This window comes from Pinus tabuliformis, chromosome 3_1 (assembly GCF_031772625.1).
Source record: "Pinus tabuliformis cultivar Carrire ecotype Pingquan chromosome 3_1, CPIR1, whole genome shotgun sequence".
In the NCBI taxonomy this organism is placed as follows: domain Eukaryota; kingdom Viridiplantae; phylum Streptophyta; class Pinopsida; order Pinales; family Pinaceae; genus Pinus; species Pinus tabuliformis.
This window is the reverse complement of record NC_142301.1, coordinates 740,125,149-740,133,638: the sequence shown is the minus strand read 5'-3', so window position 1 is coordinate 740,133,638 and position 8,490 is coordinate 740,125,149. Positions and strand designations below refer to the sequence as shown.

Here is an 8,490-nt window from a genome sequence, read left to right as displayed (position 1 = left end):
GACAGCTCACCCCCCGCGCCACGAATTCCGCCGAATTCAAAATCTAATTGGCTAGATTGCACTCATGCAATTATCAACCACGTTTTGAACTCGGGCGGCGATCTTGATCCTTCTGCAGCATGATACGCCGAGCCTTTGGCCATCAGAGCGATTGAGAAGCACACCCAAGGCGCAGACCGACTGCAGTCTCTCCCGAAAATCGCGCACTGCATTCTACAGGAACGCTGTCAATATACAGGAACGCTGTCATCCTACAGGAACGCAGTCTTCTACAGGAAAGCGGGTGCCTCACGAAAAAAGGTGGCCAATTAAAGAGGTAACCCTGAACTCTTCATGCAACTGGTTATTAAAGGTGGCGGAATTGTTGTACACAGTCGGGTCATAGGAAAACGGTGAAATTGTTGTCTACTGTGCCTATACTGTCATTCTACAGGATGACGAGTAATTAAATTGTGTTAAAGTTCCTCAGGGATAAGTTTGTGGGTTATGTGCATGATATCCTACGCTCTGTCTCAGTAAACCAAAACCTCTTCCACAATCACCACCTCTGGTTAACAAAACTGTGTTATCATGCCGGGTGGGTTTATTAGGCGAGAACCCACTGATTCATCCAAATTAAGGGAAAACCAGGGGGTGGTAGAGCTCTTCACACAAGCACAATGGATATCCTTTTGTGATAAGCTGCAGGGTTATGACGATGAAGTGGCCGAAGAATTCTTCCAGGCTCTGAGGCCGAAATCCAAGACACTGGCCACAGTGACTTTCAGGGGTCTAAGCCTCAAGCTCACCCCGCAGTATATCAGTCGAATCACTGGACTCCCAATGGGTCTGCCGTGGGATAAGGAAGAACGGAAGCTGAGCCAAGAAAGAATTCTTTCCACCTGAGGAGGAATTCTCGGAGGACAAAAATGGAGTGCGAAGAACGAGTCTGTTGCCACCATGGGACGAAGTTAGCCTGCAAATCATGAAATATATAACATGTGAAGGGCGTTATAGCATCGTCTACGAGTATCACTTTCAGTTGCTCACTGAGTTAAGGCACCAAATTGATCTTCTTGTAGAAAAGAAACGTAGCATTCCTTATTTCCTGCTACAGTCTTTGATGGAGTGTGCTACGAAACTAAAAGAGGGCATACCAGATCAGATAGCCCACCATGGGTTGATCAAAATTCTTGTGGAGGATGCACTTCATTCCTATAAGGTTCCCCTCTCATGGGAATCATTCAGGAATTTAACCAGAGATGGAGACATAAGGATGCTCACTGAAGAAAGTGGTTCCTCCAGCAGTGAGGAACAAGAAGCCATGGCCGAGGGAAAGAGAGAAAAAGGCCAGAAGACCCCGACCACAGTGCAGAAGAAGGAACAAAAGAAGAAGCACGAGGAAAAGGATGACAAAGAAGAAGGTGGCACACCCATCTTATCGGCAAGAGAAAACAGGTTGAAGAGCAGAACGAACAAAGCTGAGGTGGTCCACATCAGCCCAAGTACCTCGTCAGCACCTGCAACCAAACCAAAAAGTAAAACTCAGACAACAAAGCAAGCAAAGGTGGGGACACCTGTGTCTACAGGAAAGCAGAAGAAGGCTTCTACAGGAAGCCCGAAAACAGAGAAAGGGTCTTCTACAGGAAGCCCGAAAGTGGCAAAATGGTCTTCTACAGGAAGCCCGAAAATCATTAAAAAAGAGGCTTCTACAGGGAGCCCGAAAATTTCCAAAGCAGAGGCTTCTACAGGGAGCCCGAAAATTTCCAAAGCGGGGGCTTCTACAGGAAGCCCGAGAGGGGCTAAAACAGGGTCTTCTACAGGAAGCCCAAAATTGCTAAAGAAAGGATCTTCTACCGAAGGCCCGGAAGTGGGTAAAGCAGGGGCTTCTACAGGAAGCCCGAAATCTGAAAAGAAGGGGCCCTCTACAAGGAGCCTTGAGAAAGCAAAACGCAGGGAAGAGAAGGCTGGTATTCTTGAAAGGGAGGCAACAGCTGCGCTGGCAGCCCTCAGTACGCCTCCAAAGCCGAAGGAGAAGAGAGAGAGGGAGATCCCTCTACCTTTTGAAGCCAGGAGAAGTAAGAGAATAAATACGGGCAAGCCGCAGCCTCCACCCAGCAGCCAAACCATTTCAGGGGATGTCCCTACTTCGCCTAGTGAAAGAACCCCCTCTAAACCATCGGCCACCCCCGAGAAGGGAAGCCCAAAAATAACTTCCTGGACACGAAAAATAGGCCAATCGCCTTCCGAAGCCCGGCTCAAGGAAATGGAAAAGAGGGAAGAAGCGCCACCCTCGTCACCACCAGGGGCAGAAAAGGCAGGGCCACCAAAAACAGGAAAGGAAGAGCATGCTCCGGGCTCTAGTTCTCGGCCAAGGACGAGGAGCCTGAGCAAAGTTGCTCAAGGATGAGCAAATATTTCAGCTGGGGGGTGATGATGAGCCCCAATTTTTGGTACAATTTGGGCTCATATTGGCCACTTACCTTGTTCAACCATTCATCTTTTACCACTTATGCATTCATTTCTTAGTATATTCGTGTTGTTTGTAGGAAGAAGGGCAGACATTATATCTATGTGTCTAATACATGATGATTTCAGGTTCTTGGCATTAAAGATAGCAAAAGACCACGCAAAAGGAGACAAGGAGACAGCAAAGGTGGCATTGCATGTTTATAGGGAGGTTGTCTACAGCTTTAAATGACTTCCCTCGTGCTTTTCACCTTAACTCTGAGCTCTAACAGCTCTCCCCACCGAGCTTAAAGGCAGCCAACACGTTCTACAGGATCAGCAGTTTGACTTTCAGTTGGATAGCCAAGCTCCACAAATGAAGGCAACCAGCTTGATCCTCATTTTATATAAATATGAAGGCCGTAGCCTTTGTTAGAAGCTTTTTGACTTTTGGAATTACTATTGTAATCTCTGAGCACGAGTTACAGCTCGGTTTTTGTTGCTTTGTAAGCCAGTTTTGGCATGACATTAGACTTTTGGTTATGAATAAAGGCAAGCAGATTTGGATCTAATTCTGAGTTTTTAAGGGAGCTATAGCTCTCAGGTTAGGGCCCAACCTGAGAGCAATAGACCTCCTCTGTTTTGTAATGTTATTTGCCTTTCGTTCCAGCACTTTGTTTCTTTACTTTGACATGCAATTCGAATTTACAGTCTGCTGATTTAGTTTTTATGTGATTGAGTAGGATTAGCTTATGGTTACTTTGCTTTCAGTTGTTTAGATCAGAATAGGAGGTTTGTAATCACTGGAGCTCCAAGAAAAGGGTTGTTAGTGTCTTCACTGCCATCTCTGTTTAGGGATTGGGGTGCAGTCCATATAAACCACCAAAAAGAACGCAGTCTTTCACTTCCATGCAAGCTGCAACTTAGTCATTTTCATTGAAGATCCATCCATGCACTTTTGATATTGAATCACACTTCTTTATTCCACTTCCATGCACGAGTTTCCTTCACAATTTACATTGTTGTTCATTGAGTTTATATCACAAGTAGCTCAGGTTAATGAGTTCTCGTTTTTGGTGACATTCATAAGTAATTTGTTTTATTTACACTGCTCCACATCATTCCATTTCCTTCCTCTTCTTGTCAACCACGCCTAAAGCCACCTAATCGACCTCTGTTCAGCTCGTATACCTTCCAGATCTTCCATGATTCACGTAGCTCCATTATCTTGACCTTTCGTTGATCCCATCCTTCCATCCACCAACCAACTCCATGCACTCATCCTCCACCATATTTCTCTGCCCCTGAGCCATCACCAGCTCCATCTCAATCTTACCTATCCACCCATACCACTCCATCACCTCACCACCACCTAAAACTCCCACGGTCGGACATCCTGTAGAATTTCACAGACTTTCTGTAGAATCCCTGAGTTTCCTGTAGGATCCCCTGCAGACATCCTGTAGGAGCCTGCAAACTTGGTTTCCGAGCATCCAAACATTGTAGACTTCTATAGACTAATGCTAAGGAACCCCTGGGACCTCTCCTAGCCCCCCTAACCTTTCCCATGCTTTCCTTCCCTTCGAACCGCTCCTGCACAGTCAAACCCTAATCAAAAGCACCATCACAATAAATCCAACCACTTAATCAAAAAATACAAAAACATGTCTTTTCAGATGCAAGTAGCTTAGATTCATGCATTTCAACTCGCTGCAAGTAATGGCATCATTGGTAGAAGTTTCATTCACATTTTTGCATTGTAAGGGTCAAGCTAGTCAAATTAGGGTTTATTAGGGTTTCCATGCTTTGTTGGCTTTCAGTTCATTTTTGCAAAATAGATTAGTTTCCTTTAAGATAGCCTTCGTCCATCATTTAGCAAGCTTCTTCTGAGAGCATATAGAAGTTGGCTTGAGCCCTAGCGGACTTGTGCCAGCTGACCAAGTGATAGCTGCGACAAGAGCTAGTACTTGTGCATACAACACCGTCGCTTCCAAGTTTGTACGAACTACCGGGTTGATAAAATTAGAGATAGGGAGCTCCAGGAGTTGTAGCATTATTGCTACAATACTGGAGCCCACCAGAGGGTTACAAGTAATTTGAGGATTGAATTCCATGTTAATGTGAATGGTTTGGATGATATATGTTCTTTCTCTATCAATTTCAGTTCCTCCACTCCCTAATTTGCTAACTACCATTATTTCACATTGGTTTTTTTCTCTCTCTTTTCATATTTATTGTTTGCCCCTTTGTACACCCTTGTGGGTTCTTCCACTTCTTTCTTTCTAGAAGAAGCCTTGGAAAGGTTTCTAGAGATGACTTGCTATTTTATTGGTAAAGGTAGATGGGTGTTGGGCTTCCAAAAACTTTGCTAGATTTTCCCCTACTTCTAGGAATTGAATGAGGATATACCTACCCATCTCCCACAAATATGTTGCAAGTGCCCAATTCTTGAGGAGATGACATTAAGTTATTTCCTTCTAGTTTGGACATGTATAAGGCCATTTATAGCCTCTATGCTTCAATTTCTTTCATGTTAAGACTTTTATGGTGCTACTAACCAAAGTAAGGCCTTAGTTTTGGGTCATATAAGCCCCCCATATTAATTTCTAGATTCATATCTTCTCTAGGTCCCACAAGCCGCACTATTGAAGTTCATAGGCCCTTTTGACCTTATATATACTTGCACCCCACATCCCCCATTTAAGAATGATATATCATCTATTCACTATAATTATTTCTTAGGATCTCTTATAACATGCTCTTTTCTAGAGATATTGGGGTTGTTGACCACGGTCGATAATCCCTGCACTTCCACCAACAATTAATGTCTTCCTCATAGATATACTCCAAGTAGCTTTTAACCTTATTCCATCTATAGAGCTTGAAACCTTACCTTATGGAGTTATAATTTGGATCCACTAAAAGAGGGATCCATTTGTGCAAGAGATCATTCCCAAAATGGGTTACATCCCTTGCCTCAATGTCCCAAAAGCTTTATTGTTGAATGAGGGTGAAGTGTCATCTTACATTGTCCCACGGGAAGGAGCTTAGATACATTTGGTTCATTCTTATTAAATGATCTTACTCTACTCCCCTTGCATACTTTGATCTCCATATTTTACCTTGGAGTGCATCTCTGTTCTTCAACCAACACAATACCACCTTTTGTTTTCAAACCAAAACCATAGTTCCTTCCTATACATTGTTGAGTTCAATCCTTCTAGAAGGATAGATGTTGAGTCCTCCTTTATCACGAGGATGAATAATCTTAAACCAAGTGGCTTGAGGTCACTTCCTTTCCTACTTTGTCCATTCCCATGGGATTTTTTTCATATTCTTTGAATGGATTCTAAGACCTTTGAAGGTGCCACTAAGACTAAAACAAATAAAGATGATGACTTGTAGGATAGATTCAACTAGAACAATGACTTGTAGGATAGATTTAACTAGAATAATTTGACTCACTAGAGAAAGATGGTGGTAGGTCCAACTAGAAAAACTATCTCTCAATTTTTCAATAAGAGGCACCCAAGAGATGTCTCTATTTTGTTTTTCAAATAAATGTAGATGTATGCATTTGGAAGGAAATGAGTCTATTTGAAAATTTGTGAACCTTCCTATAGTTATTTCAATATCTTCCCTAGTGTTAAGAAAAATAGTTGAGATTTTTCCTTATTTTACCCACTAAATGGTTGATTCACCCATAAACAAAATAAATTTAAACTCTTTTATCCACTAAATAGTTGATTCACTCATAAAAATGGCTATCATCAACAAACTGGGAATGTGATAAGAGCCATCCTTCTCACTATAGGGAATACTTCACATGTAATGCTAATATTTAGTTACAATTAGAGATCTACCAACAACTTTAGTGAGAAGTAAAAAAAAAAAAAATTTTTACTAAAACATTTTGTCTTTAGTGAAACTTTTTGATGAACAATGATCGCAATAATTAAAAATTTGTTATTTCTTGATCATTTATGTTTTCATGCCAAGTCATTTTGGTTGGAGAGTGAGAGGCCAGTCCCAGCACCAAATGCAATAATTACTATTTCCTGCTAAGATTTTTCTGTAAAAGGGCAAAGCTCAAGTCACAGTTTTCCATTAAAATGCAAATGCTTCACGAGTCAACCTTATCAACGAAAACGACTTTGCATTACGATTTATATTTATATCTTCTTTGCCTACATGTTCAATAGCAACAATGTCAACTCTTTTGTTTCCCTGGCGGTATGATCCCCACAACAAATTTAGACATTACAAACATCTTTACAGAATCATTTCTGTTATTCATTATAATGCTTTTATCCATCACATAAACTGTCATTCTCTTCCAGCTCTAAACGTGCTACACAAGCAAAATGGTGATCCTGATATTCACTGGATCACCTATAGATTACATCACCTGGATAAGTCACCTGATTCCTTTACATATGCTTCTCTCTTGCAGGTTTGCAATAGTATCACAACACTAAAGAAAGTCCATGCCCAAATTATCGCGACTGGTCTTGAGCAAAACATCTTTCTGGGCTCCAAGATCATTAACATGTATTCCTTGTGGAGTTGCATAGAGGATGCACGCAATGTGTTTGACAAAATACGCCAACGAAATGTTTCATATGGAATGTGATGATCAGAGGGTATGCCATGAATGGATCATGGGGGGAAGCCTTTGCAATATATTGCCAAATGCAGCAGGCCGGTATACAACCCGACAATTTCACCTTCACCTTTATACTGAAGGCGTGTGCCGAGCTATTATCTCTGCAAGAGGGGAAAGAGATTCATGGTCATATAGTCAAAACTGGCTCTGAGTTGGATGTTTTTGTGAGTAATTCCCTTATATATATGTATGTTAAATGCGGGGTTGTAGAGCATGCCCGCCGAGTGTTCGGCATAATACCTGAAAAGGATGTGGTCTCATGGAATACAATGATAACTGGATATGCACAGAATGGGCATGAAGTGGAAGCATTAGGTTTCTTCAATCAAATGCAGCTGGTAGAGATGAAAGCCAACTTGGTTAATATGGTGAGTGTGATCCAGGCATGTACCCATCTAGGCGTTCTGCTACCGGGTAAGTCTTTTCATAACCATTCTATTAAGAGTGGTTTTGAAGCAGATGTTTTCCTGCGAAATTCACTTATAGACATGTACGCAAAATGTGGATGTATAGACAGTGCACAGCGAATCTTTGATAAAATGCTTGATAGAAATGTCATCTCCTGGAGTGCACTTGGAGTGCACTGATTGCTGGTTATGCACAGAATGGACTTGCCAACGAAGCTCTGTCACTATTTGATAGAATGCAAAGGGTGGACGTAGTACCCAATTCAGTTACAATGGTCAGTGTGCTCCAAGCGTGCACCCGTTTTGGTGATTTGCAACAGGGTAAGTTGATTCATGACTATGTCATTCAAAGAGGATTGGACTCGGATGTTTTTGTGGCCAATTCTCTGATGGACATGTTTGCCAAGATTGGCGGTATTGATGTTGCACAAAACCTCTTTGACAGAATGTCTACAAGAAATGTTGCGTCATGGAATATAATAATTTCTGGATATGCCCATAACAGATATCCCAAAGAAGCCCTTATGCTTTTTAATAAAATGCAATTAGTGAAAATGCAACCAAACTCTACGACCATTGTGAATGTGCTTCAAGTATTTACTAGTTTGGTAGCTTTGCAACAGGGTTTGTGGATCCATGGATACATTATTAAACGTGGGTTTGAATCAGATATTTTTGTGGGGAATTCCCTTATAGACGTCTATGCCAAATGTGGAAGAATAGACTTTGCGTCCCGATTATTCGGCATAATGCCTAAAAGAGATGTGGTTTCATGGAGTACATTGATTTCTGCACATGGAATGCATGGGTATGGCAAGGATGCCCTTGCGCTTTTTCAGCAAATGCAACAGACTGGTATTAAGCCCAACCACATAAGCTTTGTTAGTGTTTTGTCCGCTTGTAGTCACTCAGGGCTGGTGGATGAAGGTTGGAAATATTTTAATTCCATGATTCAAGATTATTGCATTACTCCAAAGTTGGAACACTATG

At 41.8% G+C, this 8,490-nt stretch overlaps 1 pseudogene; it reads left to right on the top strand.

The window, feature by feature from the left end:
• Nucleotides 1-7,077: 7,077 nt before the first annotated feature.
• LOC149189474 (pentatricopeptide repeat-containing protein At2g34400 pseudogene) lies at nucleotides 7,078-7,680 on the top strand (annotated as a pseudogene).
• Nucleotides 7,681-8,490: the final 810 nt, after the last annotated feature.